This window comes from Strix aluco, chromosome 7 (assembly GCF_031877795.1).
Source record: "Strix aluco isolate bStrAlu1 chromosome 7, bStrAlu1.hap1, whole genome shotgun sequence".
Classification (NCBI taxonomy): Eukaryota; Metazoa; Chordata; class Aves; order Strigiformes; family Strigidae; genus Strix; species Strix aluco.
This window is the reverse complement of record NC_133937.1, coordinates 16,939,441-16,967,151: the sequence shown is the minus strand read 5'-3', so window position 1 is coordinate 16,967,151 and position 27,711 is coordinate 16,939,441. Positions and strand designations below refer to the sequence as shown.

Here is a 27,711-nt window from a genome sequence, read left to right as displayed (position 1 = left end):
TTCATGTTAGCAGATTCTGGTTAAATCACTCAGAGCTGATTTTTGAGGCAACTGGAGCAGATGTCCAAGTGTCACTGCAATCATGCTGTCTCCCAAACTATAACCATTGCACAGTGGGCAGGACTGTGGTTTGTGGTTATCTCAGCAGACTCCTGGGCTTACAGCTGGAGGGGGTTTAGGCAACCTGTGGCTATGCAGGCCCCTGGCTTCCCATGCAGCCTTATATGGAGGATGTGTTTCAGGTGCCTGAATGCTGTGCCTGCTGTATCCAGCTACAAAAAGAGTCCCTGTGCCTGCAAAACCTATATATTGAGCATTGTTCTAACTGACTGGCTTCTCCCTTCCAGTTGATTTCAAATATCTCTGGTAAAGTAATTTTCCTCTCATCACCCCAATGCTGTCCCTTACACCCACACCCTCATTGGAGCACCTTCCCATCATCTACCATGTCACCCTTATCACCAGAATGATCCTCCATCTCGGCACTCAACTCTTTCCAGCCAGCCCCTTTCCTGTGCACTACTCTGTTGTCTCCCTCTAAACCTCCTGTCTGCATGCACAGCTTAAAAATTTCTGCTCTTCTGTTTTGAAGGAACCTGTTATAACATTTTAAGATACAGGCAACAAATTCTGAAAGAGAATGGGATATTCAGACTTACATAACAAAGAAGATTCAAGATTTAATCTGTATGTTTTGGGAAGATCCATGAGTTTTGGGTTAGTCTGGCATGCTTTACTGGCAATAATGAATGTTTCAGGAGAATCTCATTGATGAGTTTCTTATCTCACTAAAAATTCAAATTTTTTCCTATGCATATAGCTGCTATTTTTCTGCTGTTTACAACCAGTAGGTATTGAAATCAATAATGTTTGGTTTTGTAGAGGACAACTTGTTTCCAAATTTGAAGTGGCATTTTAAAATCCATTGATAGAAACTTTCTTCACAGGCAAAGCGAACAAGACAGTGACGCTTAAAGTACCTTTCCTCCTGAGAGACCAATAATGGATGATTTTTTTTCTTGACAGATGTTATTCTGAATGCCTCCCATTTCACCTATTTCTCCTGATGTTTTTAGTTTCAAAATTACCCACCAATCCTTTCTCTACCTATCACACAACTAGAGCATTTAAATTAACTGTGGCATGTTTGTCGATAGAACAGAAAATGTGAAGAGGTCTGTGTTGCTGCACTACCATAAATTGTTTGAGAACTCTTTGCAAGATTTGTTAAAAATTTTTTGAGGAAAGTTTCCCACTATTTTATCTGGTTCTGGTCAGTATCTGAATCATGGATAAGTACACTTTATTTTCTTTAAACAGATGTTTTATCTGCCACATATAATGCCGATCAGATTACGTAATTCCAGGTGATCTTGTCAGTTTGTCCTATATAACTTTTTACTGGACAGGAAACCCTTAGTGAGGTAGTGCAGGAAATTCATTTGTCTTCTGTTCATTTTCATGCTTGGCTGTCATAGAAAATCATTTCTCACAATACCATATGTGATAGAACCATTATTCTGCTCTATGCTATATCACATTTATTTTATGTTGACTGATGCTTGGTTTTCACATTTTAGATCAAGAGGAGCACTTCCATAACACGTTGTGAAGGTGTTTATCAAATCCACAGCTCTCAGCACACTATGTCCCAGAGAAATGAAAATAAACATTGTTGGTGTGCAGTCTGAGACTGGGCATTACCATTTGATACAGGTATTGCCACAGTAGTTTGTTCATTTTAGGAGAAGAAGAAGGTCTGTAAAGTGTGAAACAAGTTGGTCCTCTCTATGTATTATGTGGGATGAACCAAATTCTTTGGAAAGTATGTTAAGAAGAGATAGATTGCCTGCAGTTTGTGTTGACTTGAACTGCACATAGACTAGATTTTAAGGGCAGGACTTGACATGCTACCTATAGAAATGACAGGAAGATTATCTTTAAGTGTTAGATTTCACAGTGCATCACAAGCACATTTTTAAGTTCTAGAAAGAGGCATTCAGCTGCTCAGGTTCCTGCACAGGCATTAATCTCACTGGGTGACTCTTCTGTGAATAGAGACTCTTACTGATCATGTGATTCAAAGTTAGAGTTGCAGAACCAGGCCCTGAGGAGAGAAATGTTTTCAGCTGATACCTCAAAGGGGCATCCCTATACCATGTGTCACTTCATCATTGGGATGTTTTGCCACCTTCAAATCCCATGTTAAGAAAATCCCACGTGGTTCCTGAGAACTGCTCAGGGCACAGGTAGCCAGGGTTGCTACTTGAATTTTTCTATTGCAACACCAATTAAGCATAATTAAGATGGGGAAAAAAAAATCTTAGCCTCAATATGGTTTTGAAGGGGGAAAGGGACAAAACTGGAACTCCCAGAAATAAGCCCCAGGGTAGATTACTAGAGTTTGTGGACTGTTGTGTCAGCCCTCACCCTGCTATCCCAGTGGAGGCATGGGATGGAGACATGCAGCACAACAAAGATACAACAGATATTGATGGATCAGTAACTGTGGTAACACCTGTGAGCCTCCATCCCCTGCTAGATGCAGGAGGAAACATGGTAACAAGTGATGAGGAAAAGGCTGAGGTGCTTAATGCCTTCTTTGCTTCAGTCTTTAATAACAAGACTAGTTGTACTGAGGGAATCCAGCCTCCTCAGCCAGAAGACAGAGACTGGGAGAACGACCACCCCACAAGCCAGGAGGAGATAGTCAGTGACCTACTGCATGGCATAGACATACACAAGTCTATGGGACTGGACGGGATACACCCGAGGGTGCTGAAGGAGCTGGCTGGGGTGCTCGCCAAGCCACTTTCCATCATTTACCAGCAGTCCTGGCTGACTGGGGAGGTCCTGACAGATTGGAAATTGGCCAATGTGACGCCCATATATAAGAAGGGTCGGAAGGATGATCCGGGAAATTACAGGCCTGTCAGCTTGACTTTGGTGCCCGGGAAGCTGATGGCGCAGCTCATCCCGAGTACCATCACACAACACATGCGGGACAACCAGATGATCAGGCCCGGTCAGCATGGGTTTATGAAAGGCAGGTCCTGCTTGACAAACCTGATCTCCTTCTACGACAGGGTGACCTGCTTATTGGATGAGGGAAAGGCTGTGGATGTAGTCTACCTTGACTATAGTAAGGCCTTTGACACCATTTCCCACAGCATTCCCCTGGCGAAACTGGCTGCTCGTGGCTTGGATGGGCACACGCTTCGCTGGGTAAAAAACTGGCTGGATGGCTGGGCCCAAAGAGTTGTGGTGAATGGAGTTAAATCCAGTTGGTGGCCGGTCACAAGTGGTGTCCCCCAGGGCTCAGTTTTGGGGCCACTCCTGTTTAACATCTTTATTGATGATCTAGACGAGGGGATCGAGTGCACCCTCAGTCAGTTTGCAGATGACATCAAGTTGGGTGGGAGTGTTGATCTGCTCGAGGGTAGGGAGGCTCTGGAGAGACCTGGACAGGCTGGAGCGATGGGCTAAGGCCAACTGTAGGAGTTTCAATAAGGCCAAATGCCGGGTGCTGCACTTCGGCCACAACAACCCCCATCAGTGCTACAGGCTTGGGGAGGAGTGGCTGGAGAGCTGCCAGTCAGAGAGGGACCTGGGGGTGTTGATTGACAGCCGGCTGAACATGAGCCAGCAGTGTGCCCAAGTGGCCAAGAAGGCCAATGGCATCCTGGCTTGTATCAGAAATAGCGTGGCCAGCAGGGACAGGGAAGGGATCTTACCCCTGTACTCGGCACTGGTGAGGCTGCACCTCGATGACTGTGTTCAGTTTTGGGCCCCTCACTACAAAAAGGACATTGAATTACTCGAGTGTGTCCAGAGAAGGGCAACGAAGCTGGTGAAGGGTCTGGAGCACAGGTCTTATGAGGAGCGGCTGAGGGAACTGGGGTTGTTTAGTCTGGAGAAGAGGAGGCTGAGGGGAGACCTCATCGCCCTCTACAGCTACCTGAAAGGAGGTTGCAGAGAGCTGGTTATGAGTCTCTTTAACTGAGTAACAAGCGTTAGGACAAGAGGTAATGGCCTCAAGTTGCACCAGGGAAGGTTTTGACTGGATATTAGGAAGTATTTCTTTCCAGAAGGGGTTGTTAGGTGTTGGAATGGGCTGCCCAGGGAGGTGGTGGAGTCCCCATCCCTGGAGGTGTTTAAGAGTTGGGTAGACATAGCGCTGAGGGATATGGTGTAGTTGGGAACAGTCAGTGTTAGGTTAATGGTTGGACTGGATGACCTTCAAGGGCTTTTCCAACCTTGATGATTCTGTGATTCTGTGTTTCTGTTCTCGATTCTTAACATTTGCACTGGATGAGCTACATGCCTCTGAAAGAGGAGCTTGTTTTGTTTTGGCATAGTCCTCTGATGGCACCTGAGCAGGACAGCAGCATCCATGCTACTCTGTCTAGTGCTATACCTGCTTTCCACAAGATTTTGTGGCTACACACTCTTTTCTGTCCTTTATGCCCTGTTGCACGATTTAGAACTTCCCTTGTCCACCACCTCTGTGAAGTGCCCCAGGAGTTGATTTCAGCCTTTTGTTAGTGCTACCTCTAAGTTACCTGCACTTGTCGATAGCTCTTGTCGTGATGGATATAAAGGAAACCTTCTTTGGTTTTTGAGGTTACTAGACATTTCCAGGTTGCTGGAGGGATTTTTAAATTCCCCCCCTCCTTGCTTTAGAGGTTGGGAGGGAGACTTTGCTGTGTACAGAGATCTAAACTCCATGCAGGAATGAAGTCCTTCAAATTCTAGCAGTTGGCAGGCAGTGATAGAGGCAGATGGGTTTTGATGACTTTGCAGTCCTTGTTTAGGGCAACAGCTTGCTGCCCTTCCCTCCTCCCTTCTCACGGATGTAGTTACACTGGGTCTTGCTGTTGTGGGATGTTGTGGCTCCTCTGGACTGGCTGCCCCTACACGGCTGCAAGAGAAACTCCTATAAGAACTGTCTGCAAAGGTGTGCAAGACAAAGTATTCCTCTGGCTTGAGAAAACCTTTGAAACCCAGTGTGCTAGAGGTTGAGAGAACATACCATGGTTCACAGTTTTTTATGTATGTGTGTGTGCCTGTGCTTGTCTTGTGATTATGCTCTTCCCGAGGCATATGCTGTTGTCCCTTGTCAGAGAACTGCGTAAGGATCTAAATCAGGCTTTGATCCAACTCAGCACAGCCATTCTCCTGTCCCTATGCGTTACAGCAATGGACTGTGGACAGACCAGAGTCCAAGCATTCTTGAGAGGAGGAACAAAGAAGAAAAGGGATCAAGCTCTGTGATAAAACCCATCAAGACCCGATGTTTTAACAGATCATTTGCTGTGGTTTTTTACTTGCTCAAGTGTCCTGTCAGCCTGCAAGCTTGCAGAGGTGATCTGGGTGTTCTTGAGTGGCTCGGGAAACCATATTTTTTGTTCTTTTCCCCAGACATGACCCATTTCTGTCTAGGATGATCGCTTCATTCTGCATCAGAACATAGGCTTTTGGCTGCTGAGGTATATGTCAAATGGGACTGATTGCTTAAAGCCAAGAATAAATCCAAGAATTTATACATATGTAGGGAGCCTCTCTGCCTGGTCTGCTCAGCCCTAGCAATTTGATTACCTTTTCAAGCCTTTCTTTGCAAGAAGGAAGATCATTTTTTCTTCTCCCCTCCTCCTTCAAAAATAATATTCTTTACAGCATGAAAAACTGTCATGTATAACGAAGGGCCCAGGTGCATGCTATCAATGCTGGGTGGACTTATGCCAAAGAGAAGATATTAAGACCTGTTGCAGACAGAATAGCTGAACTTCTTTATTTTCTTTTTTCTTTTTTTTTTTTTAGAGAAAGGATTCTAACAATTTATTTTACAACACCTGAACTCACCATCCTTACTGGCAAATACGAGTTTTATTGCCCAGTGTAGGAGTGTGGGTATCGTGTTAGCAAACTGACCACGGCACATCTCCAGTAAAATAGCAAATGGTATGCATTACAGGAGACCTTGTGACTGGGTATTGCTTAGCAGCAAGGCATGTTTAGGTCACAAACTTGGTGACATAAATCATACTGGGGATGAATAGGTAGTATCTAACTACATAACACACATAATGTTCAAAACAACTAATCCTTTTGCTGCCTTCTGGCAACACCATTACCTTTCTGCATTCTTTTCTTTATAAAGCAGTGCTAAGAGTGAGGAATTTAACTTTTTCAGAATTTGGAGAATGGTGAAGTTCATTCTTCTACAAAAATTTATTCAGAAGGAATTTCTGTTCTCTGTTGTCTGGCTAAAAATACATAGGACATGTCATAGTCGAGTCAATGTTGCTGTCAACATCTTGACTTTTTCCTGATTATTTTTCCTTTTTGTGCATGTTTTAATGCTGTGTTTTTACATTATGATACGTATCTTGATTGTTTTGATGTTATAGAAGGAAAGTTAGAATTTAGTGTCGTTAATTGGGTTTTAAAGATCACGTCTCAAAAAGCTGACTTTCCTGCTGCTAGCATTTTAAGTCCCTTTTCAAATTAATAGGTCAGGCCTACCCACGTTATCATTACATCACAATGATCGTACCTTTGCAATAGAAAGGCATGTTTGTGGCAGGTGTTTTCACATGATGCTTTTTGCTGTAGTCTGAAAATTGTTTTTCTGAATGTGTTTTTCAACTCTAAATAAGCATGTACTATGTTACTTTACATTATGTAGAAGTTCTAAAGGAGTTAAAGAATTTGTTCAGTGCTTTGTTGACGAATGCTGTAAGGATATAATCACATCCCAAGAACCAAGCAATTGTGTATGTCTGCAGTGATTTCTGGAAGAGAATATTGCCTAAACACTGTTTGAGTCTGCATTTGTCTCAGGATGGATATGTGTGCGGTTTGTTCTTAAGAGAACAAACAAGTAATACAAAATACGCATGACCTTAGCACCAATTTGCATTAGTTCTTTGAAAACCTTGAGGTATTCTTGTTCTTGGCACAGACATAACAATACATTTTTTTAAAACAAAATTTCAACTTCTCCTTTCTAATTAAGAAAGGTGTGAGGTTACAGGGTCCATCATCTCTTTTAATATATGTGATGTAAATATTTAGGAAATGCGATGGTTGTTTTTGGTGTCCTCTGTTTCGGAGTATTCTGTAAAACTGAGGTCCTTCAGTGTGACATTTATGATTTTCTCATGCAGTGATCTCACAACTCAGGAACAGTCCTACTAGGTCTTTCAGGACAGACAACAAAGTGTGGGCTGTGGTATGGCAGGGATTAGCTGGAATTTGAATACTCTTCCTTTCCCCTCCCATCCTCCTCTTTGCTAGGCAACTGTTAAAAGGTGGTTTTAATTGGATAAAATTTTATTATTAAGAACAGTTTTCATAACTGGTCGCAGGGCACTGCCCTCACCCACAAAACTGCACAGCTGTGGTTCTGAAATGGGAAATCAACTATTTCCTTACTTCACACAAGTCAAAAAACAGTATTAAGAGAGGTTTCACTCAGGCCGAGCTTTGTAAAGGGATTAGTTTTTAAATCAGAAGGAGGGAATTGTAAACCAAATATTAGCATCTGAGTATCACATAAAACCATAAAAGTCACAATTTATACCTGAAATTTGTAGCTTCATTTGGAATTTGTAACTTTACCAGCTAAAATATTTCTGATTATATGCAGTGCATGAAGTGTAACTAAACTAGCAGGTCACAGTGGTATATATGTGAGTGAGCACTGTGAAAATGAAAACTCTTGAGACCTTGCTCACTGCATCCAGGAGACAGGGCCAAACTCCAGCATGTTTTAACTCAGACAAAAGTGTCAATGTCATTAGTAGGTCTAATTAACACTCTTGATCTATGATGAAACAAGCTTAAAATATCTTGCTTTTGAAAAGAAATTGTATGTGTGTGAGAATCATCCAGAGTTGTGCTTATCTGCAACTGTTGAAAAAGCAATATCTTGCTCTTCATGTATTGTCCATCATTTCGGGGTCTTAATGTTTTCCCAAGTGGTCTTGTCACAGCCATCCTGTGACACCACTGGGGAAATAAAGACAGAAAGAAGGGAGGTTATTTTTTCAGTGTCCTATAGGAAACGTGCTGGAATTGGAACCTTGGCTCCCCTGAGCCCTGCTCCTTTGTTCTGATCAAAAGATTTCTCTACCTCTCCACAGGCGTCCAATGTGTGTTTCAACTGTCCCTCTCTTCTGTGGGGCACCCTCTGTTTCAGATCTAAATTTAACTCCATTTCACACACAGCTTGGCTTTTTGTGCTGCTGTTACCATAAATTACAAATCTGAAAGGCTGATTCACCCTGCGGTAAAAACTGTTATTGTTACAGCCTGGGAAAATGATACTGTTTCAGAAACTGAGACTTGGTTTCTTGTAATTCAGGAGAGCCTTAAACCTTTTCCGGTGTGATAAATCCCAGCACCTTATGGCCTGAATGGCTTTGTGTAACTGCTGAAATAAATGACTACTACCAAGCTGGCTTGCTATCTAGAGGTTATGTAGTTGGGGTCATCTGAAATGAAAGAGTCAGATGGATCCTAAGATTATGTCTCATTAGCATGATCATTTTTTAATTAGTTTTTTAAATTTTAAGGTCAAGAAAGTGAATTCTTGTGTGTCAAGAAGAAAAACCTACTGCCATCAATCTAGGTAGGACCTTATTGATTGCCTAGATGCAACCTGAACAAGTAAACAGTTGAACTTACTTTCTATTGTCTGCAGAAGAGTCTCTGCATCCTCTTAAGTGTTTGTGCCTGCACAGCACAACAGAAATCCCTTCCCCCAGAAAGACAGAAACCTCTCATGGAATGGATTTAGTGGAGCAGAACACCCTTTTATAGCACCCACTGTGGTTCACACCCATCGTGTAGCTGCAGGGGCTACATGGCAACTCAGCTGTGCTGTTCCTGATTCAGTCCCCAGCCTCTATTGGCTACATGCACCTAATTCTGAAATATGGGTTGTATAAGGGCTATTAGCCTGTTGGTCTTCAAATATCACCTGTGAGAGCTTGTTCTCAGTGGGGGGAGTAAATAACATCAGGTTCTTCTCCTTTCCATCAAGGGCTATCCTATAGCCTTTTGCAAGGAGCCCTCTAGAGCTCCAGAGGTTTACTAGCACAGTCTTGTCCTTGTCAATAGACATTATGGGGAGGAGCTAGAGGGGAAGGTTTCCCCATCACATGGACTTGTTTGTCTTGCTAATGGAAGAGTATCTGTGCTGTCTGTTCAGTAGGTCTGCATGAAAATGTTGGAACAAACATCCTGAGTGCTTGGACTGAATTTAGCATGGAGACGTGACTTCAGCGCTGTTGGTTGCTTTACTCTTGCATCAAATTGCCTGGAAAGTCTCTGTTTGTCTTTGTTTCCTAGTTTGAGTTGATTCCTTTATTGGATCTTACTTTACCATCTTTCATCACAGGAAACAGTGTGCATGCATTTTTAAAAATAACTAAATTGTTCTATCTCAGAAAGATACCTATTTTTATTGCTATATGTAGACATTCAGGGTGCAGGTGTCATCCCTGACACAGAACACCAGCCTGGGTCTTTCTAAATAATTCAGTGTTTGCATTGGTGGGGGGTGGTGGAGAGGGTTGTGTGTGTTTACGTGAAACAAACTGTTAAATTGGGAAACTGACAGAAAACACTGTGCTAGAGACTGGTATCTAGGCATATCAGCCTCTGGGCTGATGACTGTATGTCCCTCATTTGGAGGCCTTTTCTCTAGATGTCTTTCATAACATGATAGTAGCAGCACACATGGATTCAAATTAATCTTTTCCAGAACACCTTCTTGGAAAATCAGTTAACCCGTGGAGAAGGAGCCAGCCAGAGACAGCTCTGAAACTACACATTTGGTCTGAATACCTGCCTCATGCAAAGGTCAGACACAGACTGCATCTGGCTGCCATCTTTTGAATGAACGATTCCAATCCTGCTTCATGTCCACACATGCTCCTGCAGGGAAAATACAGAGTTAGGTTCAATTCTGAAATTATTATCTTCTGCAAATATGAATCCTTGATCCTAAAAATCTCCAGCTTCTGAAAATCCATCTGTAACACTTGGTACTGGAATGCCTTGAAAGCCTGGCTGTGAAGCCTCATCCCACTAACCTAAGCAATCTTTTCAAGCCTCTTTTTTTCTAATGGACCAAATGTGTCCAAACCTTTTGATGCTGAGAACCTCTGGATCCAAATTTTACTGTTTTGCTTCATATCTAGAAATGCACTAGTTCACTAGTTGCTTCTCAGGCTAAGATCAGTGAATCCACAGCATTTCCAGGGACAGCCCTTGTACCACAAGGGAATGTGTGTTCATATTTCTCCAGTGCTGAGCTTCAGAAGCACATCAAGGTCTTCCCCACATCTCAGCTGATGCTCACAAATTTGGAATAGTTTCCGGCTGAGGGGTGACTTGCAAAACCGAAATCTGACAATGTAACTGTCATGATTTACCAGGAAGCACTCTGCTAATTGCATCTAATTTGCAACAAGTGTCAGAAAACAGAAGGAAGGGAGAGAATGGTTTGTTCATTGGGGGTGTGTGTGTGTTTATTTGATAAATGGCAGCTTGTCCAAGTGCTGTGTTAGCAATCAGTTTCAATTTCATTAAATAATTGTGGGAAGAATACATTGCCCCATTCATTCAAAGTCCATTAGCAGTAAGGGGAAGCTAACTGCTTTGCCATAAGACATGCAGGTGTTGCTCATATTCTGGATCCTATAAATTGCATGAATGAGGATGGGGGTTCAGGTAGTGCATGGTGCAATGGAGCAGGCAAAACTATCAGAATAAATCTGCAGAGGATCCTCCCCTCTTTTGACCTAGGAACCTGTGAAGCGTGTACCTAGTAGTGATGCCAGTTAAGATCAAAGCTTCAAAATGGCACCTACAGTGGAGCAGACTGGTTGCAGATAAGGGCACAAAGAAGTAATAGATTCATGGATGCAGGATGGTAGCTTCTGAAGCTCGTTGGGGAAGACGAAAGGAGGACAAGGCAATTCCACCAAGTGGTCTAGGTGACAAACTGTTTAGATTTTCAAAAAAACGTTTGACTGTTACCCAGCCCTGAAGACACATAGAATCCATTGATGTTAATGTTGTCAAAGGCCCTGCAAAGGACCGAAAGAGCTGCTTGATGTTGAGATTGCTGACCCGTTCAAGGCCTTGCTTGTATCTAAACTCACCCAAATTCACAGATAAGTGTTCATGTGCCTATTTACTGGACTAACATCAGTAAGCTTTCTCAGAAGACAGGTTCAAGGTAGGACTTAAACCACAGGCTGCTGGATTAAAAGGGAACAGGTACTCTTCTAGCATGTGTTGGAAAACACCACAGCCCTTCCTCGTTTCTGAAAAATGGGATTGTAGTTCCAAGGTTTGTACTCAAGGCTGTGAGTTTTAAATGTCAGCTACTAAAGTCAAGGTCTAGGAGGATATCTTTCTAAATTGCAAAGAGGAATGGGAAGTCAGAAGATATAGTCTCCTCTGCACTCCCTGTGGGCAAGCTCAATTTGCTCCCTGTTCAGAGTGCTGGTTTTAAGCACCCATTTTTTATTGCCTTAGTCTCTCCACACACTATAAGCAGACATTATAACAAATATTAGAATGCAAGATTCTTGCAAGGCCAGGTCTGTCCTGCTGAGTGCTTCAATGCTCATGCTCCCTTCCAGGATAAACAGAGGGAGCTTTACTTCTTTCAGCTGTGATTTTTACCTCTTAACATCACTAGTGCAGTAGAAAGCAAGTGACCTGGTTATAAATTAAGGTCAGAATTGCTGCATGTGTACACATGGTTTCTACCATCACAGAAATACACAGATAAACATGTGGTAGCTATTTTAATTAATCATACCCTGGGAGCTTTGCCCATTGTGTTCCCAAGAACAGTGTGCAAGATGCAGCACTCTAAAGAAATTCCACACATTGTAGCAAGTGACCCCTTACCAAAAGCACGGCTGAGAAAAACTGTAATTTCCTTATTAGAATCATATGTCAGCACCTTGCCAGCTACATTCTTGAATGCTCTTCAGCTTTTTTTTTTTGCACTTGTTGCCCACAAACACTGCGCATAAACCCATCACGTTACCAGGGATGTGAGCCAGCACTCGGACTGCATGCCTGCACAACTCTGACTTCTTTTCAGTCATAAAGTCATTTCCCAATTTATGTGGAAATTATACATTGCTCACCAAATATAGGAAACAGGTCACGTTGCAGTCAATATTTTACAGGTGCTCTATGGCCAATTCTGGTTGTGACTCATTCATAAGTTCCCTTTGGCTTTGGTTCTTCCTAGCAGGGCTATTCACAGAAAGCAGTGTTTGTATGTGGCAGATAACCTTGTTACAAATGGGAGTAAACACTAATTACTTAAAGGATAGATAATTGCCCAGGGGAGCAATGCTTACCTGCTTTCCTCCTTTTCCCTCTTTTCTTCCTCTATCCCCTCAAAGTCTGGATTTCTGCCTTGTGCAAGGAAGTTTCTCAAAGGGTTAAGAAAGTAGAAAATACTAAGAGGGTCAGGGAAGAAACAGTTCCTGGACAGCACATCCAGGGGTGTTGGTTTTCAAAACCTTGAGGTCTATATTAAAGCCAGAACTTTGCAGCATGAGGCTTTTCCCTTTTCACCCTGGACCCAAGCTTACACAGCTCCCTTCATGTTTTTTGGGAGCATCGCTTCAAAGAAGCTCTAAACTGGAAAAAGTCCCTCTTAGATGAGGGATTGGGGTTCTCCAAAGTATAGGTCTCTAGCAAGACTGCTAAAAAAAGGTAGCAGCAAACTATCTGAATAACAATCCTGTCTATTTATACAGGTTCTTTTAATCTCAGCTCACTCTCAGATGATTAGCAGCAAGGTGTCTGTTGTCTGAGGACACTGTAGTGTTCTACATGTACTTGGCCTTGCCTGCACTTTCAAGGTATGATCAACCAGAATTTCCTCTGGACCCTCGAGTGATAGGTGTAATAGGTCTCAATATGAGGAAGCAGAACAAGATCCTCCAAGGGAGTGTACTTGTCGGTTCTGACCATGATGGGAGATGAAGTTATGCTGTCCAGATGAACTCTCTCCTGCTACTGGAAGCTCAGCATTCCCTGATAAATTAATGAAACCGAAGCTGAAAAGTTAATTTTTGAATACAATCTGTCTAAAAGATGCATGTAAACCATGAGTCCTTATCTCCGAATTTTTTTACTGATAACATGAGAGGTTTTATAATCTTAGAATTCACATTTTTTGCAGAGAGATCTTGAAATTTCTTTGGGAATTAAGGTGGTCATGTCGAGAGACACTTTTTAGGAGCATATTTGAAGACACAAAGTGGGACTTTGAAGACTGAAGAACACTTTTAGACCCATAAATTAGAGCTCAGCAGGTTAGAGTCTATGATTCCAGAAAGACAAAAATCCTCTTTGCAAAAGAGAGAAAAGAGAAGATTTAATCTTTTCCAGTTTCTGTTTGGATTTGAGGGAGAATACAGGATGATCACTAGAATCTAGTCATATCTACTAAGAACTTGACATATCAAGTTGCGCAACTGGTCTCTATTGACTGGTGGCTGTACCAGCACACACAGTGGTCACCAGCATGTGTATTTTTGTGCCATTTCATTTGTCCACTCCAGTCATCTTTATGGACGTTAGGCTGCAATGTCAGCTCTTTAGGCCTTTCAGAAAAAAAGAAGAATGTCACGGGGATGGAATAGGAGCTCACCTTCAAGCTGGGAATCCACTCAGAACTGGAGCGGTTCAGGACATGGGAACACTGCAAAAGGGTAAAATTCCTATTGACAGATTGCTCAGATGGAATATCTGCCACCTGCTTGAAAGCCCAGTCATTCTTTTGGAGCCACTTTAGGTCACTGCCTGTAATGTCAGTAAAGACAGCCCAACAGTCGGTGAAATCCTCCATCAGATTAGGTTTCTATACATTTCCCTTGGTGACATCAAGAGAGAATTTGAAGAGAAAGCCAACAGACCTATTATTATATTGGCACAAGATATGGCTGTGATCTTTCCAGTGCACCCAAAATAAGCCTCATATTTGAAAATGAGTTGCTGTGTATGTCCATGGCTCAAGGGCAGCCCTGAGAGCACCCTCAGTCCTGCACAAGATACATAGAATAAAAAAGCCATCATGCGTCTCCTTTTCCTGTTAAGGAGATTTAGTTCAGTTCTGAAGCCAGAACCCTACAGCCCGCATAGGAACAGAAATCCACATTACTGAAGTTATGTTGATAATGGTATTGTGTCTAGGGCAGGCTTTGAGAATGCCCATGTCAGGTACGGAAGGTGTCTTGGGGACTTTTGGATCTTTTATGTTACCAGAAATTTTCTAAAGTTTGCAGTCGATTTTCCTTGTGCCCTTTAAAATGAGGCCACCACAATAGAAAAGCATTATCTCCCAATAAGCAAAACTATTTTATAAGCATCAACACTATTCCTCTGTTTTGGTGTCCTTCTGTACATAAACAGCCACATTTTGAATTCTGCATTTTCTTGTTTAAAAAAACCAGAAAAAAACCCCAAACCAAAACAAAAAAACACGCAAACAACCCAAAAAACCCCAACAAGCCACAAACCATGCACGGAGCACAAAGAAGCTCTGCTGTGCCAGCTAACCAGCTAGCCTGGTGAAGCATAAGGTGCAGGAAAGAAATGAATGTGACTTGTTGTGACTGATTAAAAGGGGCAAGGAAGGAGCGGGGGGAACAATGAGTGCATGCTGTGTGGAGTGTGCATAGTCCCAGAAAGAGAGTGAAATGCTGCTGAAATATTGATAGGGTGGATAGGGTCTGGAATGATTGACGGCATGTGTGTGTGTCTTGGCAAGTTTAATTGGATTTGTTGGGGTAGAGGGTGGAAGAATGTGGTGTGTTTCCTTTTATGGGTTACTTTCAGTCTCTTATTTTCTCTCCTATAGAATTGACATTCAATGCATATACTTTTCATTGTCTGCATAGAAAACCTGGTCTTTATTCCCCTAAATTTTAAGGTTGAGGGAGCTGTGTAGCGGGGATGAAGAGAGATGTAAAACAACTTTCATTGCATTTTATTTCCTACTTGTCTTCACTCTTCAGTGAATACTCATGCCTAGTGAGAGTGGTAACTTAGAGGGGAAAAGAAGAAAAAAAGAACATATAATTGAATAGTGTCTAAATGAATCTCAGTATTATGATGCCAGTCATAACAGGAATTCTGCCTTGAGGACTTGTGTATGTACTTTACTTAAGTATTACTATGCTTTTCTTTTTGGCTTATCATCAGTAACCAGATTCCTCTCATCTTGCCACAGGTTTTGAAGCTGGGACTTTAGGCTCAAAGGTTATACCAAAGTGATAAAGTCCAGATCCTCCAAAATGCTGATGAGCCCAACGCCTGTTTAGCCTCCTGACTTCCACTGAAAGAAACAGATATCTGTGGGGAGTCACCTCAATTGCTTTGATGGTCAAAGCCTGGATTCCCAACAAGTTGCTAGCCGTGGTGTATGTGGGCTTTCTTCTGCAAGGCTGTCTTCCAGCCTTCTCCTTTCCCTCCTGCCTTTCTCCAGTGTGAGTATCCTGTGGTTTTAAGCAGAACTGTTGAACCATCTGTTTTCTCCCCAGGCCTGATTTCTACTCGCTCTGGTTTAGATCAGTTATTTCCCTGGTGTCAAAGCTAGCAAACAGAAAACCACCCTGGATTTCTGATTCCTGTAAAAAGTTATTTTGTTTTTATGTAATAAAACAAACTATTTATATCAGTTGTTTGATATTTGCATTGAACTTACTTTTCGTGAAAAGTCCCAGCATGGGGACTGCATGGATGATAGCAGTAAAAATTTTAGCTGCACTGCTGGGCTTGTGTGATGCGGTCCTGACCTGGAGGGACATGTCCATGTCAAGTAGGGAGAAGTTTATTTTGGCCTCCCAGTTCTTAGCCTTTCACTGTTATAGGCTAACAAGCAATCTACTTATTTCACACAGGAATGTGGATCTGGAATGGAAATTGTGTCTGCTGTCACAGGGGAACTTCAGCTCCACCTTAAAATTAGCCAAGTTTGTCACTGTGACTCCAGTTACAAAGTTATTCCCTCTTCTGATGTTTGTCTGATTTCTGTTCAGGTCTTGTGTATCAGAGAGCTGATGCTGTGGATGACAGCTTCCAAGGTGTTTCAAAGAGAGAACCCCAACTGCTGCTCCTGGGCTCAATGGGAGAGAAGCGTGCCTTCTGCAGAGGTGCGAGTGAAAGAGCAGAGAATTGAGGAGGGCTTGCATTGTGTGGGGAAGATTGAGAACTACTGACAAGATGACACTGCATTTTATCAAAGGGTAAAATTTTTTTCTTGCTCCTGCTCTGAGTTCAGCTTGATTCACTAGCCAAAGCTTTGGTAATCCCTTTTAAAATTTGTGAGCTTTCCAGGCTCTTGGGCACATTCTTTAGAGCTGTTGATATTCCACCTCTTGCCTCTTCCCTTCTTTTTGCTTCACCCTGCCCCACAAGCAAACTTAACAGTCTGTCAAAACCAGTGGGTAGGTAGATATAGGGATGGGGGACTTAGTGACATGTTCAGTCATCTCTGAAGAGATGAAGCTGAACGTGTGTCTGGTAGCAGAATATTTCTGAAGCAGTTTGTCTGTTTTCAAGTAACAAGCTTAATGTAATAATGTCATTACACAGCTCTAAATTCAAGGATGTGTTTTCACTGAAACACAATGGAAACTAAGCCTATCAGTTATATACCTCATTTTCATTGAAGTAACAGCCAGTTTCACTAGCAGAAGTATTTCTAAATTTTCCACTCTTACTTATTTAAGGCTGTTTTTGGCATGAGATAAATGTATCTTCTTGAGACTGATTAAAAGACTCCTGGAGGAAACATAGGAGAAGAGTCGCTGTCTGCTTGTTTGTTTGATCTCATTTGTTGTTATTAGTATGCATGTTAAATTCAATTTTTGAGAAAAATTATTGATGCAAGAAACCACACATCATTTTTCTGCTCTGGATGTTGTATCTCCTTTCTTATGAAAAGTCTGAATTTCAGGAAAAAAAGCAATAGAGGTAGTATTCATGAAGAGCCAACCAATGCCTTCATTATTCCACTTAATCAACAAACCTCCATCTTCTGCTTGCTGTAAATCTGCTCCTGTTGCCCCAGACGTTAACTCTACGGTCAATTCTCTTTAATCTTAGCACCCTCTGCTGTGGACAGCTATAATAACATTGTACTTAATCTTGATTTATAATTTATGTATCTCTTTTTGTACCAAAAGATCTACAAATACAACACAGCTTGTGTCAATGCAGCTGCATGTATCTGGTATGAAAAATGTATTCTCCTTCTTGTGTTAATCTGGGAAGAAGCTTTTTTCAAATGTTTACTGAAGAAAATATGTGTAGAACACAGACAAAAGTTTTAAAATGTTCTAGGTTAGAGAGGATCCAGAATCAAAATCTTAATCTTTGCAGCAGAGAGGTGTAGGCACACAACCATGCTCGAGTCTGGAGATCACCTTGAGGTTGCATAGGCTGTAAGAAAAAGTTTGTATTTGCTATGTTTTTTTCCTGTGTAACATTCACTCATCATACCAATTCTACCTCTGGCGTCAGACTTTCTACATGAACACATGGGTTGAAATTGGCTTTGTTGGCTCTCTCTTATCCAGATGTTCTCCTTTGCCAGCACAGTCCCTAGCTAGTTCTCAAGGTCAAGGCATCCCTTGTGTCAGCAGGACTGGACCAGGACATGGCCCTTTTTATTTTTATTTTTTTTTAAGAAAGAAGAAATAGATACCACTTTGAAAGTGTCAAAATAGTCAAGAAGCGAAGAGCAAGTACACGTATCTGCCTAATTTATAAAGAGAATTTTGCAGGGATTATACTATAAAATCAAACTTTGTTATTGTATCTTTCTAGTAACTAGTTCCATTTTTTAATCTCTAGGTGACAGGAGAGGAGTAGATTTGATTTCAGCAGAGATATAGCCTGAAAACTGAAGGAAGAAACTGCTCCTAGTAGGTAAGCTATGGCCAATTCTTCCACGTTTGTTTACAGACAGAAAATCTCCTTTTTCGCTTTAATGAAGCTTCTTGCCATAGATCCTCAGATGGGAACACCATTTCCAGTGGCCCTTTCTTCTCTTTCTTCTCCCTCATCTCACATTTAGAACCTTTCTCCAATTCTTGTCAGGCTTGAAGGCTAACAAGATGGCTATACCAAAAGGATGTTTTTGAAAAATACAATAATTTCAGCTAACACATGAGTAATTCTTTGTACTTTCGGTGTCTTCCTTTAAATGCTAAAGTATTTGTTATCATTGTTCCTTTCATATTTTCTATTTTGTCTTATAGAAAGCATCACGTGTAGCAACAATTACAGTATGAATCAATCATTTCCCTTCTCATTCCTTCAACTCCATCTGCTGATCACTCATATGAGAGCTCTAACAGCAGAGCTGCTTCTGAGGGTTGTTGAAGACATGGAACAGTGAAAGTCGTCTTGTCAAGCCTCCAAGAGTAAATAGCAGCAGAGATGAGATTTTAAATACATTAGTAATAATACCGTATTGATTTCAAAACACTTTACAAACATTAACTAATTAAGCTTCAAAACAGTGAAGTAAGTTTGCATTAATGAAGCCCATTTAGCAGATGAAGAAGTGGAGGTAAACAAAGGGTAAGTGAAGTGACCAGTATCAAGTGGTGGGTGAAGGGCAGAGAAAGGTGTCCTGGTTTCTAGTTGTTCTGCCTTTCATGCAATCTCACTGAGAAAATTTTTGCAGTTAAGCTTGCAGCCATTTCAAATCGAATCAGTTGGAATATTTTATCACAAGCCTGAGCATTTCTTACAAGAATCAAGATGATATAAAACCTCCAAAAGTAATAAACATTTTTAGCCTCTCAGGTCCAGCTTTGATTGACAAGGGGCCATTTCTGAAAGCAGAGCAGGAGCAGCAGTGGCTGTGCGGTTTTCTGTGTTGTGAGCCTTTCTTTTCTCATTTGTGTTGCTCTGATGGTGCTAGCTGGATAGAAAACCACCTTAACCTGCAAAATGGGAATTCATGTGGGCTTTGACACTGATGTCATGCATTTATCCCACCCTTCCTATGGGAGGAGTAAAGCCTTCTCAAGGGATTGCTCTGCTCCAGTGATCCCAGCCAGTCTGTGCAGCCCTGGGGGCTATTATACAGCAGAATGGCTTAGAGTCAGTGGAGCAACCCTGGCTTAAAACCAATGTGACAAAGTGGAGGATCAGGCACACAGTAAGTGAATCATGCAGAGCTATGCTGCCCCAACAGAGGATGACGGCTTAGAACAGGTTCCTCAGAGAGGTTAAGTTATCCTTGGAAAGGCCAGTCTCAAAGCTAAGGTTTATACTTTTTTAATGGGTTTCATTAGGAAGAAAGGAAAGGAACTGGAAAAAAGACGTGTAGCTTAAAAGGGAACAGCTTCAGCATGGCCTAAAATTTGTTCCATTTTTCAATAAAAGAAGCCAATCCTGCCTTGAAATTCATGTCCCTTCAAAGTTCAAGGAGGCCTGTATTGTTGGCCTGCTCATTCAGAATGCTCTAGCCACTTATTGTATGTGGATTGCACTCCAGGGACTGACTGAAAAAATATGATTTAGTGAAAGCTTGTACCCAAAACACATCATTGGCCTCTGATCTCTGAACATTTAAATATTTCAAGCTTACAAGCGGACGCTGTCACGAGGACAGACCCTGATCCCTAGCTGATTCTAGAACATCTGTTGAGGCATTTACCAAGTTAATAGATTAGCTATGAGAATCAGGCAGGTGTTTTTCACCAAAGCCAGAAAACATCAAAATCAGATTGCCCTCCAAGTCTTTCAGCACAGGCAATCGAGTTAGAATGACTCATAGAGTCTAACAGATAATAAAACACACATAACATTTGCTTTAAGGTACAGGTGGGGATATTTTGTACTGCGCTTAGGAGAAAGAAAAACTAACTCTATTTGGGAATAGAGTAATTGAATACAGATGGGAGGAGGCAAATGAAAGAATTTAGCAAATATCTCAGTGGAATAGCTAATGGGAACGAGACAGAATAGGAAATTAAAAATTATTTGAAGCAGATGGACCATTCTTTGAGTTTTTTAAAATTTATTAGGGCTGCGAAAAAAATGTGTCTGTTTATTTTCCACGGCCATGAAATTAATGACTTGGTGAGTTGTGCTTGTGCAATTTTATGACTGCCATGTCATTTGTCATAATTTGGGTGCTGTTTGATATGGATTTATGAATATTTCCTCCCCCCAACATGATTTATGGGTGTTGGTCATATGTGAATTAGACTGTCACCTTTAGTATGAAAAAGTACAAATGACAGATTATAAAAAAGAAGTGCTCAAGTTCTTAGTGCTGGAAAGCAGAGTTCACAATCCCCCTCCTCTGCTTCTTCATTGGAAGTTTTTGTTTGGAGTTGACAATTAAATGTTGGACTTGAGTCAAGCATATGGGAACATTGAGAGGCCTTGAATAGATCTGAACTCATCTGAACTTCACCTGTGAAACTCAGCTTGAGTCATCCTTTCCTTGTACCGTGCATTGAAAAACAAAATATATACACTACTTGCTATAGGAACAACTGATTTACTGTACCAGAGCAGCAGGTTAGCCTGGCAAATTTTCTGTCTTGCTTCCAGTAGTGGCTAGCTCTGGGTGAAGCTTCCATGAAAAGTGAAAATAATAGCACACAATATGTCTAGTTATGCAGCACTGCATAGTTAAAGGAGTGACATTAAAGGATGTACAAAACAGTCTGGACTTCTGTAATAATAATAATATCCTAGGTTTAGATCCAAAGCACTAACTTTTATACTAACTGTTATCACTTCCACCAAAACTATTAGTATTTGCTATTTGTTTTGCAATATGTAGCAACAGCATGCACTAGTTTAGGACAGGAGAAGCACAGTTGCTCCTGGATTTGAGCCACCTGACTTCAAGAATATGACTGAGGCACCTAAGTTAGTACCTAATCACCCAAGGCTCCCCCATTGTTGCTGGGAAGTGATATGCACCTCCAGAGGGCAATTCAGCCCATGTGTCTCCATCCATTGACTATGCAGGCTGACTAAAACAGTACCCCTTCCTAATTTAACTCCCCAGTTTGGTGTAGAAAGTCATGTGGGAGGAATTAGAGCCCAGCATGAGATATGGCTTTAAAAAGAAGAAACAATACACCTTGCATGACAACAAAACATTGCTGATCATCTTTCATGCTGAGCTAGCAAATATTTCCTTTATGGGGGATGTGCCTGGTTCATTCTATGGTTCTTGCACAACCATATGCTGAAGCCCATTTACTGAGGCCCAGGCAACTTTGTTTCTCCAGTGGGAGGCTGATAATTCTTAGTAGCAAGTCTCTCTGCACTTGCGGAGAAAGGATAGATTTCTTTGCGTGTCTGGATAGCACCTATTACCTCTAAGGGTAATTGATCTTTTTTTGGTAGATAGTCATGCAAAAACCTGCATTAGCAAACCAGTGTCATGTCTACTGTTGTGATGGTAGCTGAGATGCTTTGCAGTGGTATTATGCAGCTTCACAGAACTGGAGTTTCTTGCAAAAATAAACCAGGATCACCTGTATTGAATTCAAGAGTGAGGTCCAGTGATCTTAGCTGACTCATCAGGAAACCTTCACAGATATTGGAGAAAGCTCTGCTCATCAATTGCGGTATGTTGATATATATTGGAAATATCCCATTGCTTGGGCCAGTGAAACTTGTTTCCATCTAGCACATCTAATCAATCCCTTCCCAGGCTCCTAAATTACCTTTATTGTGCAAACATAGCTGATTGTTAAGTTGTCTGGCAGTTCTAAGGTGAAAATTTTTCAGAATTCAGAAAACTGAAAAAATTTCAGTTTCAGTCAGGTAAAATATTTTGCTCAAATGGAAATTAAATGCTCTGCTTGGGATATACCTACATTTAAAAAGTTTTTTTCTTACCTGAAAAATGTTTCCAAACAAGCTCCTTTTGAATTTTTTTAGAAAACTTTTTTTTAAATTACCGAGTGTGAATCATCTCAGTCCTTTTCAAATATTTTGAGTTTTGTTCCTTTATGGAAATAAGTGAGTGAAAATGAAGCAAAGTTGCAGAATCTTTTGTTTCACCAAGCCTACATTCATCCCAATAAATGTTTTGGTCAAATTATTGAGTCTAGATTAATTCTTCTAGTAACTGTTCTATTTTTTCACTTACTGGACGGATTGCCTTATAAGTTTTGTGTTGTGTTTTGCCGTATTTTAGAATTGGTGAATCAAATATGAAATCCTTTTCTGTAAAAATAATTATACTACATTTGGGGTGGAGAGAGGGGAGAATATCTGCTGTTGGATAAGAGTAGTATTCTCCCTGAGCTTAGATCAAAGCTGTTTTGACTGTGTCTGGCATTTAAAAGGCCAACCTGTTCATACCCTGTTACCATAAAGAAATTTGCCAGGAAGGCAGGTGTCTAACTATACAGGCAATCAGATTACAGAGCAAAGTAATCATGATTTCCGATTTTGAGCATAGCTTGCCACATTATCACATGTACTTTGGAAGAGAGGGAGAAGCAATCAGAGAAAGATAAGGACAAGGATGGAGATCATCTGAGCCAGCACAGTTCTAATAGGGTAGTAAATTTTAGGTAGCTTTTATTAAAGTATTTTGTTTCTTTTATATAAAAAAAGGTCAAAACTATCTGAAAATGAGAAAATCCCTGAGTTTGCTTTCATTTGTTTTTAAGAGTTACTGAAATGTAGCAATGTGTTTCTTGGGAGACGCCATTTGCACACACATGTCTACAACTCTGAGCAAGTCACAGCTGCAGAGTTTCTTTAAGGCATGCATGCTTGGCTTTGACATGCTGAGATTTATGGTGAGATTTAAGTTCTTGTACCAATGGTGACGTTTCCTGAATAGTTTTCATCCAGATGGTCTCTGAGAGGATAAGGTTTAACAAGATTTATTCACTGAGAGGGGGCAATGTGAATTAAAATTACAAGGGGTACTGTATATACACTACTTCTTTCCCATTCACTGCCTCATAAAATGTAGAAAATCCTCTCTCTCCATTCCCCCCCCCCCCCCCCGAAGTTAAATGGAGTTTCTTCTTTCAACATATCGTTCCACTCTGAGCAGATTAGGGCTCTGGCAAACAAGTGCTATTAATTTTGTTGGGGTGGAGGAAGGGGTTACCACCCTTAATGTCTACCCTGCCACTTTGCAATGGTCTTCACCCTACTAGTGGAGGCAGCAGATGCAAGGAAGTGCCAGTTTATCAGCTGTCATAGTTTGCAGACCATTGGCAGTTAAAATTAATGTGCTGGCTCTGAGCTGTATGGATGAGGGCTGGACCATGTTGCTTTCTGATGGCTCTGTTTCAGCTTCTGGTGGGGGACTACTGCGGACAGCTGGGAGAGGTAACCTCTTAAGCCATTACCACTAAATCCAGCATAACCTCTCTGACTGAGCTCCAAGTCTTGGAGAGCTGTTAGGACTAACAGCACTGTTTGGGTCCTGAGGCTGTATCTTCAATGGGTTGTAAGCTCAGTTAAATTCAGTGGAGCACCAGTGATTTGCTCAGGCTGAGGATCTAAGCATGATAATTCAGATTGTGATTGCTGAACCTAGATTTTCTGGAAATTGCATGCATTTTGCAAACAAAGAACTGATGTTATTTCATATAAAAACCTTGTAGGTTTTTATGAGGTTATTGACACGCAGTAAAACAATTAAGTATGTGCTGAACTGCTGCAAAATAAGTATCTTCACCAAAGAAAAGTAAAAAGTATTGCTCCCATGATTAAAGTTAAACTCTTTGTAAGTATTTTTTTTTTTGAGAGTCAGAATATTTATTGTTTTATGGGTTTGTCTTTTTAAAATACTTTTTAAAAGTCACTGTGGAAGTTCTGGTACTATAGGCTTATTCAAGTTCTGCTTAAAAAAAAGTTGGTGTTAAAAGATCAGTATTGTTTATCCATTTGTTTTCCTCACTTGCAGGCTGATTTCCCCCCCCTATCTTGAAGTGTTGAAAGTATCTTAACTGTTAATAATTTGGCTTCTCTAGCAGGATCAACACATTTCAGTTTGAATATCTTTGAATCAAGCCAAAACCTCAGTGACAGGAGGCAACAAGTTCATCCTAGGGGAGCATTTATAGAAAAATACACTGTCCTGCTAGATGACCAGAAAAAACACTTTTGCTAGCATATTGCATTTAGGACTCTGAGCATGTTCAAGGTTGTTTGGGGTTTTTTGTATTATTATTTTGCTTTGCAATCTCATATTATTTGGACAAATATTTTTCATGCATTGCCTGCTGCCAGTTGAGCTCTAACAGAAGAGATCTTTGCAATCAATGACTGGTCTTGAATCCTTCAGTTTCTGAGTTGTCAACTTGGGGTTCTTTTATTTTGGAAAGGTAGCTCCTCATCATTTCATAAAATCATCTGCACTTTATATTGTCTCAGTTTCATCAGCCTCAAGTATAGGTACTGAAAATCACCAGTTGCTTTTGAAATCTTGGGCTGGGTGAACAACTTCTTTTTAAAACAATGGAAAATAAGAAGTGAGAAGACTTTGTGATTGTTCTTTATGTCTAAGAATGGACAGTCTGAGTAAAATGTAAAAGGGTTAATAATTGTAATGAAATAGGCCTCATTGTATTGTTGCAAGTTAAAAATATGCCTCTTGCCGCAGGGCTTGTGTTAATATTTTTTGAGAGAAGTAGCATCAATGTACTGTAATAGACTTTTATTAATAGGCTAGCACAGTCATCAGTCTCTGTGTTGGTGTGACGGCTGAATACAGTGAACATGAGGATCCTGACAAGCAAGTAGCAAAATCTATCAATCACTTTCAGCATGAAGATGCTGTGATAATTATGTTTACAGTGGTAATAAAATATGGATAAATAAAGTGTTCAAACCCATGGAAATTTTAGGGTCCATAGTGAATATCCTATGAAATATAAAAGATGGCATCACCATAAATTCACCTAGCTGTGTAGACTGAGATCATTATTCTCTTGACCCATCTTGCTATTTTTAGAATAAATTTCATGCATTTTTCATTCAGCCCTGTTCAATGGTAAAATGACTCCAAGGCTAAAGGCCTAGGTTGCATTCTTTTCTTGCTGTAATCATGTGCAAGGATGTTTGGTGCCCTTCCTTGTGACGGTGCTGATGCCCCCAGAACAGCAGTGTGGTGGCGTTTTATAATTTGTGTTAGTCACTTTTTCTTTCCAGTATGGGCCAGATAAAGAACAGGGCATGTTCTGCTCCCTTTCATGCTGATCTGTGTGGGTGGTTGACTCCATTTATTTCAGTAGAATTACTCTAAGTTTATGGTATAAGGAAAAACAAACTTCCTGGTCTAGTGGCTTCTGGTGTCAATGAGTCAAAGTCTCATAGACTGAGAAATGATCTGTCATATGATTGCTGGGAAGAAAAAAGTCCTAATTTTTTTTTTCTGTCCTAGGGCCATGTCCCTGGCAGGACAAAGAAGCCTTATGTAGTTGGAATCCATTGCATTTACATCACATTTCAATCTCTTTATAATGGCAGGTTAATCTATATTTTAGCATAAGGAAGAACATGGCCCAGTCTGAGTCACTAATCTGCCCCACTCTTGACAGCATCTGAATTTAATTTTTTTTTTTTTTAATTTTAAGAAAATTAGTAAACTCAGTTCCTGAAAAGGTGCAAGTTTGACAGTCTGTGATACTGATGTCTTTGTGCTCGACTGTGGCACAGCCCTGCTCAGGCAGCAGCAGAGGAGGCTTCTCCTGCCAATGTGCCTCCACCCTGGCCTGTAGTGGGGGAGAGGTAACTTTGCTTCCCATGCTTCATTTAATTCTTGGCTCTGTCTGCTGAGAATGGCAATGGAGTTGCCAGTTGTGGCATGCACATTTATTGCTAGGAAGTGAGCCAGAACCACCAATCCATTTTGCATAGACACTGAACAGCAATGGTAAATACTTCTTGTTCATTACTAACCTAAGCCGGATTTGAACTGAAGACTTGGAGGTGAAAGACTGTCTCCCATTCCTTAATCCCCTTAACATTTCAGTCTGCCTCATAAAATTTTGTAAAACCAAATGTAAACCTTGTGTATAAAATGAAATTCAGGAGAGAAAAGAAAATCCAGAGTGAAGACTGAGTCTATTTTCTTCTGCATCAAGCTTCTTTGCTAGTAGTGACCCTGTAAAATTGTTCTCTGATTATTCTCTTGAGAGATTACTCTAATTTCTTGCTGCTGTAGATGGCCATATGATCAATTGTCATCAGTCACTGCCTGATGATGGGTCATTACTTACCAGTGCATACTTGGGGGAAAAACACATGCGACTTCCATTAGGAGGCAGAGTGCACCTACATCAAATATGAAGTATACAGTAAGTTTTCATTAATAACATTTCAAGACTGTCCTCCTAAAGTTCCTAGCACAGAAGCTGCCTTCACAGTGGAAGAACTGAAACTAAGAAAGATTTGCAGCTTGCAGTCAGGAAAATGAGTATTCCCATAAGTAAAAAATCTGATTTTTAGTTGAGCATTTCAATAACAGAGATTGGTTTTATTGAGAAAGAAAGGTAAAGCTCATTCTCTTCTGTTCTTTGCTTCAGAGCTTTTCTATTTTAATTAATTCATTTAATTAAGTTACAGCCAGTATAAACATTCCCTTCTTGTTCAATTTCAAAGTTAAGCATGTATAGTACTATGGAAAATGCTGCATCTCATGGGTACTGTATTGGTCAGGAAGTCTGGATGTCTTCTCAAGAACACAGAGAATAATTTTAGTGAAATTTTTAAATGTATTTCTTTCATATTTTCTAAACATCCTAGCAGTGATTCAAATCAAACAGACCTTCAGCTGAGTAAACTACTGAGAACTAAAAAACATAAAGCGATCACAGCCCTGCTCTGCTGAGTGGCCTTTTGAATGGATTCTGCAATGACAATCTCTTTCCTATAAAGGTGAAGATAGTTTCTGTCTAAATCACAAGGATTTTCATTTAGGCTTTCAAAGCGAAATCTGGTGGACAAAGAGGAAGAAGGTTAGAAAGAGGTGAAATTGGAAGAAGCAGTTGGGTTTTTTTGTCCAGGCAAATGGAGGGCATTGAAATATGTAGAGATAGAATTGGATGAGATTTGGTGTCTGGCACTGAATGACACTGGGTCTGGTGTATACTGTTGTAAATGAATAGATAAACCCATAGGTGTTCTGTGAGTAGGATTGGTTTCCATGCTTTCCCCCCCACTTACCCAAAGTCCCATGTCTGTGTGGAAGACCTCTTAAAAAGAAATCTGAAGGGAAGCAAAGAAAAAGGAAAGTTCATCCTCTGACTATTGCTTGTTGGTATCTTTTTTGCAAACCGTCAGTAAGGATATTAGTGTGTAATCACAGGCATAGATTCTTGTCCATTAAGAAAGTGAGGGTAGACCTCTTTTTTTTTTTTTAATGTGACACACCATGTAAAAATGTACAGATTCCTGGAATAACTGCATTTGAAATTACTATCAGACCACCTATTTAAATCACCTCAAAGTCAGCATTGCAATTCTGTAGACATGGAGGGAGTGGCCAGCTCAACCCTCATGTTGTCCTCATGTGTGCAGGTGGGACCATGCTACAGGGCAGAGAGAAGGCTGCAGTGCAGAAGCTTTAAATTAACTAGTTTGCTTGACTTAAATTGTTCAGCTGAGGCAGTCTGAGTCCTTACCCAAGAC

At 40.8% G+C, this 27,711-nt stretch overlaps 1 long non-coding RNA gene across 2 annotated transcripts in view; it reads right to left on the bottom strand.

The window, feature by feature from the left end:
* The window catches only part of LOC141925853 (uncharacterized), a 156,788-nt gene that overhangs the window by 10,151 nt on the left and 118,926 nt on the right, over nucleotides 1-27,711 (bottom strand). For both annotated transcript variants that reach the window (XR_012623963.1, XR_012623965.1), the window contains exon 5: nucleotides 9,860-9,945. This is a non-coding gene — a long non-coding RNA (uncharacterized LOC141925853). The remainder of the gene's footprint in view (nucleotides 1-9,859; nucleotides 9,946-27,711) is intronic.